General features: G+C 46.7%; 1 protein-coding gene and 1 long non-coding RNA gene across 4 annotated transcripts in view; one reads left to right on the top strand and one right to left on the bottom strand.

The window, feature by feature from the left end:
• The window catches only part of Wnt5b (Wnt family member 5B), a 124,230-nt gene that overhangs the window by 13,317 nt on the left and 91,368 nt on the right, over nucleotides 1-19,545 (top strand). The gene's annotated exons all lie outside the window — the stretch shown is intronic.
• On the bottom strand, nucleotides 1,310-15,757 carry LOC134486631 (uncharacterized). 2 transcript variants are annotated; one of them, XR_010065914.1, is made up of 4 exons: nucleotides 8,244-15,757; nucleotides 7,705-7,809; nucleotides 5,955-6,105; nucleotides 1,310-3,197 (listed from the first exon to the last, which is right to left on the bottom strand). It is a non-coding gene; the product is annotated as an uncharacterized LOC134486631 (long non-coding RNA). The 2 variants fall into 2 exon arrangements; XR_010065913.1 differs by having other exon boundaries at nucleotides 7,705-15,757.

The raw sequence follows: 19,545 nt of genomic DNA, 5'->3' as shown, positions 1-19,545 counted from the left end.
ATAGTTGGAGTTTGGGGAGGTAACAGATTAGCTGATGCAAGAGAGTTGGGCCCTGCTCTGGGCTGGTTGTGGTTTGAATCCTTCCAGGGTCGTGTGACAGAAATCAGGTCCTCTTTGTGACGGGGATGTGAGGCACTTGGATCGTACCACAAGTGGAACTGTCAGGGAACTGCAAAGGAAGGGCATGACCAAACCCTGGAAATCTCAAAACCTGTTAAAATCCCATCCTGAGACGGGCAGGAGTAGCGCTAACTCCTTCTCTGTTTCCATGCCTACCTCAGAGCATGTGACCCAGAGACCTCAAACCAGGTGGGCACAAGTAGTCAGTCATGGAGCCTGGAATGTGTCTCCATGCTAATGAGGTTTCTCACCCCAAAACAGCAGAACCCTCGATTCACTCCCAGTAAAGTATGTGTGTTCAAACTCACCCCCAATAAAGAAATCCAAGATTGTCTCAGAGAGACAGATCAGCGAAGGCCTTCAATTCAAGGAGCCATAACCAACCTGACTAGGATTCCGCTCATCTAACCTGGTACCACAGTGGGAGGTGATAGAACTTTAAGGGGTATAGCCTAGGATAAGGTAATCATACCATCAAGGTATGCACTTCCCCAGTCATACCACCCAGTATAACTGACAAGGCCATGGGGGTCCTCACGAAGGCCAAAGTGATGAAGTCAACTGATCTTGGTCTCTAATCCTATGAAACAACGAGCCAAGTAAGTCTTTTTCTTTCTACATCACCCAGCCTTTGGTATTTCGATATAGTAATGGAAATTGGACTCCTAGAAGCATTATGCTGGGACTGGTGCTCTGATTAAAACCACGCCCTCTCTTTCTCCCTCCTATTCTCTGCCTGCCTCTCCCTCTCTGATGTGGGAGTGGTCAGAAGAGGGCATCGGCTTTCCTGGAACTGGAGTTACAGGCTGTTTGTGAGCCGCTGTGTGGGTGCTAGAACTGAACCCTAGTCTTCTGCAGAAGCAGCGAGTGTTAAGTAATGAGTCTTCGGTGAGCGACCATCTATCTATACGCCTGTAGGAGCACCCTTACCAGAACCTGACCATACAGACATCCCTGACTTTGTGCTGCCAATTTCCAGAAATATATGAAAATAGTATTTTGTTACTGCAGCCTGAGTAGGTAGGGCATGGTTTTGTAGAGTGTTTATCTGACGTGCATGAGGCCGTGGGTTCCATCCTCAGTAACACACACACACACACTCACACTCTCTCTCTCTCTCTCTCTCTCTCTCTCCCTCCCTCCCTCCCTCCCTCCCTCCCTCCCTCCCTCCCTCCCTCCCTGCTGGTTAATGATGTTGAGTCTTCTTTGGAGAAATGTCTATTCGGATCTCCCTGTTGTTTAGTAGTGGGGTGTTTGTGTTAGCACAGAGACATCAGGTATATGATTTGCAAGTATCTCTTTTGAGGTTTCCAAGTTACTTATTTTGGGTTCATTGTTCAACTGACGACAAGTTTGAACACACTAATACAGACGCCTCACTGACACAGTGCTGCTTTCTCATCTGTTACTGAGGGAGGAAACAACCTGCTGGTGTTTGGAAAATCAGATCCACTATGATAAATTAGCAAAATGTAGGTCTTCTGATGTTCATAGAACTTAATGTTTTCTCAGAAGTAGAAAAAAAAATATATGTATTGATTGGTATCCTTGAGGTTTCTAGCCAATCAGAAGCCCGGGGACTTTCCTCTGGGACAGATACGTCGAGCTAGCTGACGGTGCTGGAACAAGGCTTGTATTAGGGCCAGAGTCTCAGGGACGTTCAGAATACACACTTAGCATCTTTCCATAGGTTCAGAAGGCTAGAGAAGAGTGAAAATCCTTCAAATACAAAAGCAAGCAATTTGCGATAGAAAGAAGCACCATTGTATACAGATGGCATAACAGTGCAGACTAGCCCATGGCGTTCGTGGTTGTTAGTTGTGGTTTACGGTGATAAGACAGAAGCCAGGCCTGAGCAAGTTAGACTATTCTGCAGGAGAGCGGTACCCCAAGTCCTTGGTGTGCCTCTTTCTTCTGAAGAAATGCAAAATGAATTTAGTTCTGCATTTCATGGCACCCCTTAAGATGGGAGCCTGCCCAAGGCCACTCACTTTCTTCTTTTTTTTTTTCTTTCTTTTTTCGGAGCTGAGGACCGAATCCAGGGCCTTGCACTTTCTAGGTAAACGCTCTACCACTGAGCTAAATCCCCAACCCCGCCACTCAACTTTCTAACAGAATGTTAGACTCACACTAAGCATTTGGAAGGTCTCATCCTGTTCTAGTAACAGGTTTGTCACCGGGTGGTGAGTCACACTTGTGCCAGGTTGCAGCTTTGTCTGTGTAGTACATTTTCCTAGATCAGTTGACAACTGATAATGCTTCACACGTGTGTGTGACACATGCACAGTGCTCCCCCTCCTGCCATTTGTCTGTCCCATAGTGAGACTGTCTTGAGGTGGACAAGACCCAGTGTGAGGGCATCTGGACTTAGGAACTAGCTGTGTGGCCTCGGGGTGGCACAGACCTCTCAGGGATGGTCATTTGCCTGGGGTTCATACGCATGTCTATCTCACTGAGTGCTCTGAGGCCCAGGCCCAAATGAAGTTCTGGGTCAGAGGGCATCTGGGCACTGCAGTCACCTCTGCTTGTGTCCCCACGTTGCCCTCCAGAGGTGAACATGTCATTGCACTTCAGGAGGGGAAAAAGCTGCCAGGCCAGAGCTGCTGATCTTGTGTGCACAGGGCAACAGGCTACAGTGCTGGGGGAGAGAGAGAGAGAGAGAGAGAGAGAGAGAGAGAGAGACAGAGACAGAGACAGAGACAGAGACAGAGACAGAGAGACAGAGACTGACTTCTCATCTGTCTTTGGTTATCCACACTGTTGGGCTTCTGAGCCCTGGGTTGTTTCACACAGAGCTGGCTCATGTGGAACCTCCACAAGGGTCCCTGGCCCGAGGTCTGTGAGTCCTGTATTCTAAACTTGCTACGTTTCAGGCTTGAGGGTTCATCCACACTGCAGCACAGTAGACCAAATTGGCTTCTCCTGTCCACACCCACAAGGGATGCATTTGCTGTCAGCCATCCAGTGCTCAGCATATACAGGTATCCTGAGGTCTTGGCCTCCCGAGGGCATACAAGGTGAGATCATTTAATACATTCCTGTGGGATCTGCATTCACTCCAGCGTACTTGATGCTTTCTGGAGAGGAGAAATAAAAGACCTTTTTAGGACAGATAACTAAGCAGTGTGGCTCATACCCACATCATACACTAAATGTACAAGTGGGGACTTTCCCTGTCTGGCTGTTAGAAATGAAATCTGTGTCTCGGGATGCCGTGGAGGCGCCCAGGACACGGTGTGCTGCCTTCAGCTGCTGCCAGCGTAGTCCTGCCTGATGGTCATGACTGATACTTTGTTTCCAGACAGTGGCTCCACCTATTGTCTTCCCAGACACCAAATCCTTGTCAGGTGTCGGGCAGTAGTTCTCACCTCTGCTACTGTTGCCCTGCGGGTGCAGCTTCTGTAACATACTACTGGTTAGCCCCATAGCAGCCATTGACCCTAGCCTTATGGTGGCGGCAGTCCTATTTGGGTGGATGAAAACCAGCATCCCTCGGTGGACCCTTCCTAGAACCCCCTGCACACTGCATATCAGATCTTGAAAAGGCTGGATGGCCAGGAACCGCTTGTCCAGCCTGCCCCGATCAATCCATCCTTTCTTTTTTCCATTTCCCTTGGTAATGCTCCCTTCCCTTCCTGTTGAGTGTGGGAGATTTGGCCACACACATGCACACTTACCTGCACTCATGTGAGTGCGAGTGGCCAAGATGCTGTAACAACGGGGCACCTTTGCACAGGCTGTTTAATGTGTGACTCCCGTGGTGTGACAGGATGCTCTGACACAACCCAGAACTGGCCGTTTGCCTTCAAAAAGTCTACATTTATACACAAGAGGTTTTTAAAGTTCAGAGAGAGCTCTGATAGATACGCGTCAGAGCCTCTTACCAGCCAAAGCCTTGGGCATTCGCAAACCTCTGAGCCTCAGCGTCTTTGTTTCTAAAGGGAGTTTTGAGAATTGACTTCTGAGAATTTGGAAGGCTTCTTAAGGATGGGACCATCTTCTTTCAACTCCAGAGTATCATCTTTTTAAATGGTAACTAAGTTATAAGGACCCAAGTAGCTCTTCCGCAGTGCTGGAGTGCACCCATCACTACGGGGTTAAGAAGGCAGTAGGCAGGGGATCCCCCCAGGGAGCTGCACCCATGCTGGCTCATCAACACCTTCTCTTTGGCCTTTGCTACTTAATCCCATTTGGGATTCCCAGTTACTTCTTTCAGCCTGGAGATTCTATCCATGTAAGAATAATGATACTGAGATAGTAAAGGCAACAGCCAGGGGTCCTCGAAGATGCCTTTGGCGCCGTGCTCTGTTCTAATTTTGTTTGGTTTCTTTTGCCGTCCAGGATGCTCTCTAACTCATGAGCTCAAGTGACCTTTTGCCTCAGTCTTCCAAGTAGCTAGGGGCTACAGGCTGCGTTTTACTTTTATGTTCTATACTACAGAGAAAGTCAAGAAACACCAATTACCTATCAGACCCTGCCTTTGATGGGGACTGGAAACATGGCTCAGTGGTCAAAAGCACTGACTGCTCTTATAGATCCCAGCACCCATGTTGGCATGCAGTGATGCAAAATTCCAGTTCTAGGGGGTCCTACTGACCTTTCCTGACCGCCACAGCACCGGAAACACATGTGGTTCACATACATAAGGCAGCCCCCCCTCAGGCACACACACACACACACACACACACACACACACACACACACACACACACACACACAGCTTAGTCAGGCCAGACACACACCTTTGATCCAGCACTTGGGAGGCAGAGGCAGGTAGATCTCTGAGAGTTCCAGGATAGCCTGGTCTACAGAGTGAGTTCGAGGACAGCCAAAGCTACACGGAGAAGCCCTGTCTCAGAAAAAGGAGAGTAAATTAGTCATGCAGCCTTGTGATCGGCTCACTGGTTCCCAGTGGTCTCCATGTCTCTTGACTGCTGGGCTATCACTCACTGTTCATACAATGGGACCCAGCTTCCTCTCCTACGGAAACTGACCGTTCTTGGGTTCTTGGGTTCCATGAAACTTTCGGTTGTTGTTTTGCAGAAAAATATGGAGGTAAGGTTGTTCTGATTATGAACATTTGGTTCATTGGTATATACTGTTCTGTTTCCTTGCCTTCTGTGAACCAGCGAGACTTTAAACACTGAACCATGGTGTCTTTGAACAATTAAAGACAGCCTGGTTAGCACCGGCTATGTGTTACTTATTGAAGTGAGTCTGTAGACACCTGTGACCAAGTTCTGTCACTGGGGACAATGCAGCTCTGTAGACGAGTGATTTGTCTGACAACGCTGAATTTGCATTTTGTGGTAAAGTCTGCCTGTTGTCTAGGATGTAAGCTCTGGCTGACATGGCACCTTCTGAAACTAAGGCTTCATCAAACCCTGTTAGAGTGAGTCAAGGTTCTCTCTCTGATGCTTCTAACGGGTCCCTGGTCCCTTCCATATTCACACGGGAAGATTTGGGGGTGAGTATGCAAGGATTCGCCCACCCAGAGAGCAAGAGCCTTGTGGTCCAGATGTAAGACCATTGCAGGGGCAACTGTAAGACCTGCTTTCTGAACATGAAAGGTCGTTGTGGCTTTAGGTCTGGTGGACTCAAACCTGGTTGCAACGCTTGTGTGAATAGACTAGGAGCTTCTGGATTGAAGGGAAGGTTTATGGAATTGCTTGAGAGCATGATGAATTTGATGTGGTGGGTCTGTCCAAAAGTGGTAAACAGGACAGTGAATGTCATCGGGGAAGTTTGGCCATGAAGGGTAGAAATTGGGTTGTAACTTGAGGGGAAGGAGAGGCAAAAGAACACTGGGAGGTGGGATAGAAAAGAGCACTGACCTGGGATAGGAGTGTGAGAAGACGGGAAGGCAGGCGGTACTGAGACCTGTAGCTGTTCACACTGAGTGGGTGCGTCACATTTCTTGTCTGCCTTTTGGACCGAGCCAGGCTGTCCAGATCTCCTCCTCGCTGGTCCTGAGGCCACACTACGCTTTTTGAAAATATTTTTATTTTTGATTAATATATGCATACTGTATACGTTATTGGGATTCTACAAGCTATTGGGGACCCTTTTATCATCCTCACCCGACTTTTCAGCCCTGGAGGAATCACTAGAAATTACTAGACTGTATTCAGGTCGTCACCTTTGAACTTCCACACGTGACAGACTGTGAGGCATGTGTCTTCCTCGTTCGCCTCTAAGCCTACCCGTGTAAATGTTAAGGGTTGCAGTCTTCTTTGTGACTGATTAACAGTCCGAGTGGCATGGCTGCTGCCTGCCATGCTTTCGTGCTGGATCCTCCTGACTTTTGCCTAGTCCACTCCCCAAGGTCCCTTCTCATGGCCCCTGTGGCCCTGAGGAAACAGGCCCCTCACCACGAGAGGAAGTCCCCCCCCCGTGCACCCCATCTCCACCTGAGCCTTCCTTGGTACCCAGAAATTGCTGTGACAGCCTCATGCTCTGCCAGTTTACCTGGCTGAGGCTTCCTGGTGGTGTCTGGCAGCTCCTGTGTTTCATTTTCCCGCTTCCTGTGTTACTTCTCTCCCAACTATGACTGCTGTGCTTCCTACCTGACCCTTCCCCATTGCCGTCCACGCCTCCCCTCTGGTGCCCGGCACGGCAGCACATCTGTAACACCCCACTTCTGTTCCATTTTATTAGTTCCAGCTGTGCGACTTAGTCTGAAAGAGGCTGGGATCCTGTAACCCAGCACAGCTCCATGTTCACCCCTTTCTTCGGATTGGTAGGTATTTAGTGACTGATTAATTAATTAATTAATTAATTAATGTGATCAAAATGTTTGAGAAGTGATGATTTTAGCCCAATTAAAGATATATTTTTCTTTGCTTACCACAGAAACTTGATGTGTTCCTTCCTATACAGTGCGAATCACTCCCCCCAAACTCCTTAACTGTGGAGTCCTCTTTCCTCAAAGTAAGTGGCTGAGGTGATCCTCTGCCAGGCAGAGGTGGGTAAACTTTCCAGACCTGAGACTCCGATGCCACCCAAGTGGCTGTTGCTACAGCAGTGATGTTTGAGAGCCTTTGGCTCAGCTGTGGACCACTGCATAGGGAAAGTGCTCTGTCCTTTCCCAACTGAAAAATAAGAATTGATACACGCAATCCGGAGAGGCCACAGTCAGCCCATGGACCACGGGCATTGTAATTAATACCAGCGCATCCTTGACAGAGGATGTTCTATGCACTTCCTGGTCCTGTTCCTCTCCCCTGGCCTCTCATATACATCCGGCATAGGGCCTAAAGAACCATCTGCTTCCTTCTGAACATGATGCCTGAATTAGCATGCCTGTGGCTGCCACCCATGACCATGGCCGTGTGCAATGCCCTTTCGCACATGCGATCTTGTGACAGCATTCTGCAGGGTTCTGTGAGCCTGCCCCCACCCTCCACGGACATGTGGCAGTCTCCTCCAAGCTCCCAACGATGCTCACACATAATTTCTTATAGAAAACCTCGCACATTCCTGTAGCTGTCTGGTGTAAACATGCCCGGGCTATTTAAAAAGAACCCCTCTATTTATCACTGTGCCCAAGGCAGGTCTGGGTGAGTTGGTGTCAGAGGAGCATACCCACGCTGATGGAGCTGCCAGGAGAGGAACAGGCAGGAACACTGAAGTCTGGGGAGTCCACACAGATTCAGGACAGTCGGCCTTTGAGGAAGGACTCCGAAGAAACTGCAGATTGACAGTAAGAGGGGAAACTCTGCCAGATGCCGGGGGCGGGGCATCGAGGAGAACAGAGGCCCAACAGGGGAAAGATGCAGGAAACCCATGGGGAGTGTTGGAGGAGACTCTGAGGAGAGGCTCAAAGGAAAGGGTCATCTCACAGGAAACCACTGGCAGGAAGGTGCACAGAGTGTGGAGGGAGGTCCCAGCAGGCGGGGAGTCACGGTGCCCATCTGGCTTGCAGCTGCCCAGGGTACTGGAACTAGACCTTCACTCAGATGCCTGTTCCGTGCCTATGCCAGACATTGGCCGGCCCTCAAACACCTAAATGAGTCCCTGCCTGGAGGCAGAGCGTGGAGAATACACTCATTCACGCCCAGCCACGCCTGCGGCCAAGGACTTGGGATGTGAGGGGCCATGACGCTGGTCATCCTGATACTGACCTGGGGTGCTGAGAGGCTCTGGAGGCAGTGTGGATTCTCACTCTTCTCCATCCTGACTAACGTGGCGATGCCACCAAGCCTGCTAGGTTCCACTTTGCCATCTGTTACCTAGAAAGAGGAGAATCTCCCACAGCAGCCGGGAGGGCGTGAAATGAGTGTAGAGCATGTCCCTGCTGGCAGTGCTGCACCAGGGTGGCTCTCCTGTGGGATGGAGTTTCTTCTCATGGCTTATTCTTACATTTTCTGCAAATGGGTGTATAGCAAAGTGAGGCCCAAATGTTATGTGTAAAGATGCAAATCCTAAGAAATTCTAAAACTTGGAGTATGTGAAATAGCAGCTTCTTACCCGGTCTCCTGGAATTTGACATGAACTTATTATGTGGTGAAGAATCATTGGATTTCCCCATACCTTTTCTGTATGTAAAGGGGGCATTTAGAATGCTACCGATCAGGACAAACTAACAGTTGATGCCCATGGTACCATGACATTTATATAAATTATAGGGCTGTAGTTTAGTGCTGGACACTTAACAACATGTGAGAGACCCTACGTTCCATCTCCAGAGTGGAAAAAACCATTAAGCCACTAAGCTGAGCATGGCCAATGAAGCCTAGAGTTCTAGCACCATCACTTAAGACATGGGGACAGGAAGATCAGGAGTACAAGGTCATCCTCAGCTAGATAGCAAGGAGTGTGTGTGTGTGTGTGTGTCTGTGTGTCTGTGTGTCTGTGTGTCTGTGTGTGTAAGTATGTGTGTTTGTGAAAGTTGAGTGTGTATGAGTATGTGTATGTCTGAGTGTGTGAGAGTATATGGGAGTATGAGTGTGAGTATGTGTGTATGTGTGAGAGAATGTGTATGTGTGTGTGATAGAGAATGTGTGTAAGGGTGTGTATATGTGTGTGTGTGTGAGAGTATGTGTGTGTGTGATAGAGAGTGTGTGTGAGGGTGTGTATGTGTGTGTGTGTGTGTGTCCGCACGTGCATGTGCACACATGTTAATATGCTGTAGTTTCCCTGGTGGCATTCTGAGTGTGTCTGCTCCTGGAGGGTTGTGGTAGGTATGTGTAGGTAGGTGTAGATGCTGATACTAGCCACAGGAGGAGGCTCCTGGTGATGAGTATCATTTCCTAAACACTAGGAAGGTTCTCTCTGTCTCATTGTTTCACACTTCAGAGTAAAATCCAGTTACCTACAACATGACTATTAAACGAGAACTGAAAGCCAGGAAGGAGATACATGCCTACAATTATATCACTCAGGAGGATGAAGAGTTCAGGGCCAGCCTAGACTACACAACAAGAGCCTGTTGGGGGAAAAAATGAACTAGAACCAAGCCCATTAAAATCAGGAACAAGGGCTGGAGAGCTGGCTCAGTGGTTAAGAGCATTGACTGCTCTTCCAGGGGTCCTGAGTTCAAATCCCAGCAGCCACATGGTGGCTCACAACCATCCAATGCCCTCTTGTGCTGTGTCTGAAGACAGTTACAATGTACCATATACATAAAATAAATCAAAAAATAAAGAATTGACCTCAAAATCAGGAACAAGAGGAGGTTGTCCATGATCCTCACTCTTTTTCAATGTGGTGCTTGAAGCACTAGATAAAGCAGTAAGATAAGAAATGGAAATTAAACAGGCACAAATAGAAGAAGTCAAATTACCCATGTTTGAGGTTGATATGACAGAATACCACAAGAGACTCCCAAAATTCTACTAGAAAACTTCTAGAAAAGATAAGTGATTTCAGTGGGCAGGATACAAAGTCAACCTTTGACCTCTTTTATAAGGGGATAAATGTCATTAGAAAGAGCAGAGCAGTCATGGCTTAGTCTGCTGCGTGTAATTTAAAAAAAAAAAAAAAAACAGGCTATTGTCTGTCTGTGACCTAGGCCTGCAGTCTGACCTCTCCCAGTTCCCTTTGCTCCATCCGGCTTAGCCCAGGATCGATCGCAAACGTGAGCTGCTGTCTGAGCTCCACCAGCTCCCTGTCGGCTTCTCTTTTGTTGCTCCGGGCTAGCTTTGCCATCTACCTCGACCCAAGAGCTGCTGCCCTTGCTCTGGCCCCGCCGGGTTCCCTTTGCTCCTCCCAGCTTAACTTCGCCAAGCCACTGTCACCGACCCGGCTTCTATCTCTACCCACCTTTGCTCAGGAGAATGAAAACATTCAGACAGCTTTATTATTTTAGAACTTGCCAGATAGCCTAATTGCTGGGCACCGAATCTCTTGTCCTAACCTCATCAGCATCAGACAGTCTTTGTCGACCTCTTTGGCGATCTGCCAGTGGCGGAGGCTGCCAGTTCTATCTTCCCCAAGATCTTACATGGTGGTTTCGTGCTTTTCCTTCCAAGGCCTGACTGAAAAGCCTCTTTCCCTGTGTCTCCTCTCCTCCTGGGGCCTGGAAGTCCCATCTGTCCCCTTTGCCCAGCAATTGACTCCCTCCTTCTTTATTGATCAAATCAAGAACCAGTTAGAGAACCAGACTTCAGTATCAGCACCTCCCAATACTACTACTACTACTACTACTACTACTACTACTACTACTACTACTATTACTACTACTATTACTACTACTACTACTAATAATAATACCCTCTTCTCCCAGATATAAATTGAACAAACCCATAATTATTAAGTAAATTATATAGTATAAGGTACAAAGGACATTTAATCTATCAACCTGTCAATTAGACAAAGTACTCTACCATGTTTCCTAACTGAAAGAATTATGATTCTGTCCTTGGATTACGTTTACATTTTAGCTGTAATGTCATCTGAAAACCATGTCATCTGTTCTATAAACTCTCTCTATCAACGTTAAATGCCTTGAGTTTGGTTATGAGATTAAAACTAGTCTTTAATCCCATCAGAAGTCTGAGAATGACTAAATATTGCTTGAAAACATAGGAAGCACGAAACACAGCTTCTGAAATTTAATCAATTTGCAGAGACAGTTGATTGCTTGGACAGTCCCCCATTCTTCAGTATCTAGGAGCATCCGTCTTTGGCCTCTGGCTAAGGATCATCTATCTGACAGACTTATAATGTAGAATTATTTGAAGGTCCACTGACCCTGTCTCGGCAAAGCCAACAATCAGTTATCCTGTAAAATGTGTCCTTCTTTGGACAGTATTGTCTGCAGATGAAATGGGCACTTTTGGCCCAATGGCTGCCTTGCCACGATAAGTGACCTTGACTGGAGGTAAAGATGTTCAATGTCTCCTTTGAACTGGGAAGGGGTTGCTGCCCAGAGTAGGTATGTCTCATTGTCCAATGATTAAATAACACACATCATACTTTGTGGATCTTTAACATTGAGATATATATATATATGTATATATATATATATATACATGGTAACCTGAACTTCGATTACTTTCAGCTACTTTTAATTGAAGTATATTGAAAGCATCCTTTTGTAATTAAATTAGGACTCTAGCATGAGCATGAGTTTTCTATCTGACCCTTAGCTCACATGTTCGATTGTTTGAAAACAGTTCGTAATAGCAGTCATGAGAAGACTGTGTCTAAGCCTCTTATTTCTCAGTGTATTATATAGGCGTGATGCCTATCTAGGCGTGACAATAGTGATCTCAATTTTTGTATCAATGTAAGAACTGTTTATCAATGAAGACCTTAAATCTGTACCAAAATAAATTTAGTGCCAGTGTAAGAAAATATAATTTCAACTGTATCAATTATAAACATTTTTATCAATTAAAATTATAGTTACATAAGCAACTCCACCTATTTCCTACCCGTTCAAAATCATGACCATTCTCAATTTTCCTTGAATGACAACCTTTTTTATAATTTGTAAAATAACCATTACCAGACCCCCAAGCACGGGGACCTGGGCTGACGACTCACCATAACTTCTCCTGGCTGAACATGGGTGACAAGAATTCTTTAAAGGGGAGGAGATGGGTAGAACAATTAGCAGACTTGGTTAGGCCTTAAGAAAGCCAAGCCAGTGATTGTTATTCAGTCTCTGATGCTTAGAAGGCTCAGGGCTTGACTGAAGAGCTGGCTGGATCCATCTAAAGGTTGAATGAGGCAAGATAACCTGGGATCTGTGACATAGGGAGTCCAGGCGGGTCAGTTCAGCATGTCTGAGGAAGAATCTCACCAAAGCTGTACACTCTGCAGTGCAGAAATCTCAGACAAACGTAAGTGCCATCAAGATATCTGTATGGATCATGCTAGTCTGTGTAGGGTCTATAGACTAGTTAAGGGTGAAATTCTCCTCCTTGCTTGAGCATGTGAAAGGCAGCTCTCCTCTTGATGAGCCAATTTTAATAATAACCAGTCATAAGTCTTCATTTATGCCACATGAAGGAGGGCACCAAGAATCTTTACCTTTCCTGTTTGAGTCTCTTGAATTGTTCTAGTTCTTCAGGGGTCTCCCCCTGTCATATCTGATCCATATAACTCTGGAAGGGGTCCAGAGCCTAATCTCTTTTTTTCTGTCAACACAGATGTAGAGCCTTTCTCCCAAAATAGCATGTCCTTGAGCCAGCAACCAGAACAACTTTTAGTTTGACCTCTCTCCCAGAGGAATAATAATATAACCACAAAACTCAAAATCACACCCATTTTGGTGATTAAAACAATTTAAAACAAATAAAGTAAACTAAACAAATACTGTATGAGTCTATTTTTAGACTTTTTATTTGTCATGTCAGGAATGTTTAACCCAAAACTCTCGTGGAGCCCATGTTCAAAGAATTTGAGTTATCTTGTAAGATTTTTATAAATTTCTTTAAAACATTATCTTTTGTTTATTGTGTAATTTTAGGCTTTTTAAAAAAAAATCTGTCATGCCAGCAATATTTAACTTGGAATTCTCATGGAACCCATGTTTGGAGAATTTGAGTGATCTTGCAGGGTTTTTTTAAAACCTCTCTAAAGTATTTTTATATTTAATCTAGCTTGTGTCTGGTTTTGGAGGCAGTATCCTTGGTTTTATTGTCTTTCTCTAGTTTATAGCAGGGAATCTATCTGTAAGATGAGGACCCCCTGCCCCTGAGTTTTTGTTCAAGGTTTTCATGCTTGAGCCATCCACCGGCTAAGCTGGACGGAGCAAGGAGAGCCAGGAGGGTCAGAGTGGGTGCTGAGGTCACAGACCAAGACAATAGTGTGTTTTTAAAAATTACACACAACAGATAACACCCAATTTTGGTACCTGATTTTCTGCATAAAAATAAGTACTAAAATCTGCCTTTCTGAGCCTCTTTGGGCATGGGACAGTCCACTGTGGTAGATTAATATGATTGTCAATTGAATATAGAATCACCCTGGAAACATCTTTGGCTGTGAGAGATTTTCTACACTAGGTTAATTAGGTGGGATGCCCACCCCAAGCGCTGGGCTACATAAGAAGTAAAAAGCCAGCTGAGCAGTATTTGTTGGTTTCTCTTTGCTGACTTGTATGCAATGTGATGAGCTATCTCAAGCCTCTGCTGCTGTGATTTCCTCTCCATGATGGACTGTACCCCCTTAAACTGTAAGCAAAATTAAGCCCTCTTCCCTAAGTCTGTCCTTAAGAGATATTTATCAGGGGGTTGGGGATTTAGCTCAGTGGTAGAGCGCTTGCCTAGCAAGCTCAAGGCCCTGGGTCCGGTCCCCAGCTCTGAAAAAAAGAGAAAAAAAGAGATATTTATCAGGCAACAAGGAAAGAAACTAATCCAGAAACCTGGTACCAAGAGTGGGGTTATTGCTGTGATAAACCTGTCCATGTGGTTCTGAGGTCTCTAACTGATTTACAGAAACAATAATGGGAAGATTTGCAACTGTAAGGCTACAAAAGCCTCACTGTACTTCAAACATGAGTGGACCATTCTGGTGGGTGATTAGAAGATAAGAATGCTGATAAAAACACACACAGTGGAAGCCTGGTTCTTGAGGTCTCAGAAGGGAAGAGGGGTGTCTGGAAGTGTTTATGTAACTACTCCTATTTCTGGCAAAGAATCTGTTTGCATTTTGTCTATGCCCTGGGACGTATTAAAGGTAATGGATTTACTTGTCTAGCAGAGAAAAATTACAAGACAGGAGAATATTCAGGTTGTATCACACTATTGCTCACTGCTGTAATCAGTTCAGTGGGGGGGGGAGAGGGAGGGAGAGAGAAAGAAAGAGGAGGAGAGAGAGAGAGGGAGAGAGAGAGAACAAAAAGTAAAGCAGAGAGATAAGGAAAATGGGAAATTTGGTAAAGAAAAGCGTGTTAGCATATTTAATGTTTACACCTTTGGACAGGAAGGAGATAGAGAGATGGCTCAGTGGTTGAGAGTGCTTGCTGATCTTCCAGAGGACCCAAGTCTAGTCGCCAGCACACATGTCAGGACGCTCACAGTACTCTTTAGTTCCAAGGGATCCAATGCCTCTGGTCTCCGAGGGCACCTGCACTTAGATGCACAACCCCCACACAAATATATATAATTAAAACTAAAATAAATCTCTCGTTAAGAAGAAGTTGGGGGGGCTGGGGATTTAGCTCAGTGGTAGAGCGCTTACCTAGGAAGCACAAGGCCCTGGGTTCGGTCCCCAGCTCCGAAAAAAAGAACCAAAAAAAAAAAAAGAAGAAGAAGAAGAAGTTGGGGACATGGGGGGTTTCTTTCCTCCTCCTTGTCTCCAGCATCCCATGTTCTTCTCGGAGAACACTTGTAAGTCCCATCCTTGGTGCTTAGCTAATCCAGGATGATCCATCAGTATGACCTCTGGGGCCTTCACTTTTATACTACACAGCAAGGCACCGCAAACTGGTGGCTTCAGGTATCAGAACTCTGTTGCCTCACGGTCAGTTCTGAAAGCTGGTCACCCAGGAGCAAGGTTGTAGGGGCGTTGGTCCTGCCCAGGGCCTCTTTCCTCTGAGTCTGCCCGGCAATCGTGGGCGTTCTACCGCCTTCACATGGTGTTTCTCCCCTGTCTCCCTCATCATGCCTCCGAGTGTCCATCTAGGTCTGCATCAGATGCTGTGTTTGAAATTCTGAAGCCAGAGAGGGTGTAGCATCCCCTGGAATTGGAGTTACTGACAGTGGTGGGTGCTGGGAATCGAACACAGGCCCTCAGGAGGAGCAGCTCCTAACTGCTAAGCCGTTGCTCCAGCCACTCAATTGTCTAAGGGGTTTCTAAGGCTGCTAGCCATTCTGAATCAGGACCCAGCAAGTGATCTTGTTCTAACATAGCCATTTCTGCAAGGCGCTGTTCCCGAGTGAGATCTGCATCCCGAAGAATGGGACACTAGTTCTCCCAGCATGCCCCTCTTAGAAGACGCAGTGCCCCTCGTGATGCCTCTGGCTCCCTTGCCCTTAGCATCCTCTACAGCCTCCCTCCCTGGCCCTTCAGCACGTCTCACAATTGGCCTCTTTCCCGAGTGGGGTTGTAATCGCATTGGCTAAGCACCTTGGCCAGGACCGTCTCCTTCTGTTCTTAGGGATTAGGGAAATAGTTGATATCACTGGGCATCCATTTGGATGGATGGATGGATGGACGGATGGATGGATGGATGGATGGATGGATGGATAGATGGATGGATGGATGGGGGAGGGAGGGAGGGAGAGAGGAAGGGAGGGTGAGTAGATGGGCAGATGGGTCTTTGGGTGGATGGGTAGGTGGAGTTGGTCTCAATTGGTCTTGCCAAGCTCACTTCCCATCATTCCCATTCAAGCATTTGTCCTCAGCCTGACTGTTGGCTGCCGCTGTCCACACCATTCTTTCTCAAGATCAGGTTCCAGGCCTCTCTCCAAGGCTTATCGTAAGCTCCATGTCCTAGCTGGTCTCCTTCCAGTGATGTCTCTCTTTCCCTGACTCTAGTACTAGCACTGGGACCTCTGCTTGTGGCACTTACCCAACTGGAGTCCTGGGATAGGGGAGGCTACGATGAGTCTATGGGGTGACCCTAGCTGAGATCCTACTGGCAGCGTATATGGAGACTGAACGGCCACCTCCTATAGCCAGGCAGGATTTCCAGTAGAAGGAGGGGCATCATCAACCCACACACAAAACCTTCAACCCAAAATCTCTATACTGAATTGATTTATAATGACCATTTTCCATACAAACTCATGTTGCAAGCCTAGGATAGGAGGACACATCTCTAATCTCAGCCATGAGGGGCCAGAAATAGACCTGGTCTACACAGTAACTTCCAGGCCAGCCCGGGCTACCTACATAATGAGACCCAGTCTCAAAACAGTCCTTTTCTCACACGCACCAGCCTGAAGGTGTCTGCATTAGAAAACTTGTGAATATTTGAAAACTCATGACAGATCCTGGAGTCCCATATGCAGAGAGACCTGCCCGGGCAATTCTGATACATAGTCAAGCATGAGATCTGTTAGTCCCATCTAGCCTCCTTGTGGAGAGGCCAGATCACATTATCAAATGGTTTTCCCCTCATAAGCATATCCAGATATGGGCTTCTCAGTCAAATCTGGGCATCTTGGATCTAAGCAGAGCCACCAAGTACCTCATAGTTGACACTTGACGACTGTTGCTGCTTACTGACTCCCACGTGGGCGGTCCCGAGCCTGACTCAGTTCCAGTACTGAGCACAGTGCCATCAGTAGTGAGAGTCCTCCTCTGGAAACAAGGAAACACGTGCAGAGGTAATATCCCCCGTCCTATACAATGGATCTGCAGTGTAATTGTTTATTACAATTGGGGATCAAATCCAGATCGATAAGCAATCTTCTGCTCGATAAGCAAGTCTTCTGTCACCGAGGTACAGCCTGAGTGTTAAGCCCCAGCCTTCTCCCTGTGGAGCTGTAGCGTACATGCTCTGTGTCCGGTTGGCCTTCAAAAACACTAGGTTATCCAGAGGCAGTGTGGACTGCGAAGGCATTGAGGGTCTGAGATGTTCAGGAACTTCTTCCCGTTGAGTTCTCTGACTTAGCCTCTCTGCTCTGACAGGTGACACGCAGGGCTGTGAGGCAGAAGCATTGACCCTGTGAAACCCCCAGCAGGGTGACCGGGGCACCGACATGTGTGTGACGGCCTACTAGCTTTACAAGTGTTTCATCTTCTCTTCCTTTTTTTTTTCAATGCTTTTAAATCCCCTTCCCTCTGTGGGACAGAGGTACCAGGGTGGCTGAGGGCAAGCAGGGTTCAGAGCCCCCTGGCACGAACTGTTCTGACACCAGGCTTCAAGTTGGGGCTGGCGTTTGAGAGTCCTTGGGCAGGGGGAGTGATCTGGCCCTACGCCCAGTCCTCTTCCCAGAAGACTCACGGAGGACTTGGTCCCATCCTAAGGGCATTGCGTGCCAAGGACCCAGGCCCTGAGAAATGGGCCGTGATCCCAACTGTCGGGCATGAGAAGAGACTTAAGTGGCCACATCACAGAGACAGTCTCAACTTTGTCATCTGAATGTTTTCTTTCCAAGTTGATGTTTTTCTTGGAGGTTGGCCTTGAATTTATTATATTCCAGGTAGATTTTTTTCCTCATTCCTGGTGGCCTCGTCACTGCGGCTGCTTCCTTGATCAATTCCAGTTGAATGGCCTGTCAGGGAAATGCTCACCTCAGCCTGTCTCTGCCCTACCCTAGAATCTCTCCTGTATGTACAGACATTCTCTTCAAACTCTTGTGTGGCTTTCCTCTCATGTGGCTTTCTATTGCTGTGGAAAAAAAAAAAAACCACCACTGGCAAAAGGTAAGTTAGGGAGGAAAGGGTTAATGACAGTCCTTCCTGAGGGAAGACAGAGCAGGAACTCTGGAGCCAGGCAAGAACCTGGATGCAGGAGCTGATGCAGAGGCCATGGAGGAACGGAGCTAACTGGCTTGCTCATCCTACTTTCTTATATAATTCATGACCATGTTCCCAAAGTTAGCAACACCTACAGTGGGATTGGCCCTGGGCCCCCACATATCAAACATTAATCAAGACAATGCCTGACAGAATTGCCTATACGCCAATATTGTAGAGGAATTTTCCTAATTGAAAGCCCCTCTTCCCAAATGACTCTGGCTTGACAAAAGCCCAACCAGCATACCTCATCCTTTCATAGGATCTTGAACAGAGTTACCCTAATAAGGACTCAGATCATGTAAATAACACCACACTGAGGAGATGAGGTGAGCTCAGAGCCCCTCCAGAGAGCAGCCTTAGACTGTGGGTGAACTTAGGAGTTCTGAGACTTACTGTGTGCATGTTGATCTTTTCCTTTTCTTTGTGCCAGCATATCAAACTCTACATCGCAATTCACTATCTAACTGGTAACTAGATGGAGTGGGGATGCTGCACAGTGGTTCTGGGATAGGGGTATCCCAAGTATTGGGCTTTGTGATATACAACCAACCACATTTATAGTAAGTAATTTGGAATTCATTTGGCATTAAATTATTGACTCTTGAGGTGACCAGATACAATATATACTGAATCGCACCACAAAATCCCGAACACCATCTAAATTCTCATCTGGGCCACTGTTAAACTTTGACTAATTAAGTCTCACTGCTGATTGTAGATTCTAGCTGTGTTTGCATTTTAAAACATGTTTTCATTGTAGTGATATATGCTTAATGGAATCTGACCTATATTACCCTGCCAAGAGGAATTTGGACTCACCAGTTGGGGCTAATGTGGCAAAAAGAAGTAACCCTCCCTGTCTCAGGAAGTGGCTGGCATGGGGAAAGCACTGAGTCAGTCATTTTTGTGGCTTACCGTTGCCACGTTGTAGTTCCATGAGCTCAGAGAATATCCTCAGAGATAGCATTTTATAGTAGAGAGAATGGAAGAATAGAAATCAAAAGTAATGTTTGTCCCCAGTTCTCTGGTTGTGCACTTGTCAAAACAGAGGGGTGAATTGAGGCATAGGGCTCTTTGTCTACGTATGGCCCTGCTGTGTAGCCCAGACTGGCCTTAAACCTGTGACCCTCTTGCCCCTGTCTTCTAAAACAGCATACCTGCAGGGTACAGTTTTTGAGACTGAACTTTAGACAGTTCTTACTTACCAGAGAGTAGAGGTCTCCTCTCCCCAACATTCAGCTGCATAAATGTTTTTGGTCCTTTATGCCAAAACACTATTATGTGAAAATTTCAGTTCTTTGGGGGAAACTACTAAATGAGATAACTATTCCTGGGCCTTTGTGATCCACTGTAACACCAGTGAGCCACTGTAGCACCTGTGAGCCACAGTAACACCTGTGAGCCAATGTAACACCTGTGAGCCACTGTAACACCTGTGAGCCATTGTAACACCTGTGAGCCACTGTAACACCTATGAGCCACTGTAACACCTGTGAGCCACTGTAGCACCTGTGAGCCACAGTAACACCTGTGAGCCAATGTAACACCTGTGAGCCACTG

The sequence above is a fragment of the Rattus norvegicus genome, chromosome 4 (genome assembly GCF_036323735.1).
Source record: "Rattus norvegicus strain BN/NHsdMcwi chromosome 4, GRCr8, whole genome shotgun sequence".
Classification (NCBI taxonomy): Eukaryota; Metazoa; Chordata; class Mammalia; order Rodentia; family Muridae; genus Rattus; species Rattus norvegicus.
The sequence above is the reverse complement of the archived record's forward strand: the minus strand, read 5'-3'. Positions and strand labels throughout refer to the sequence as shown.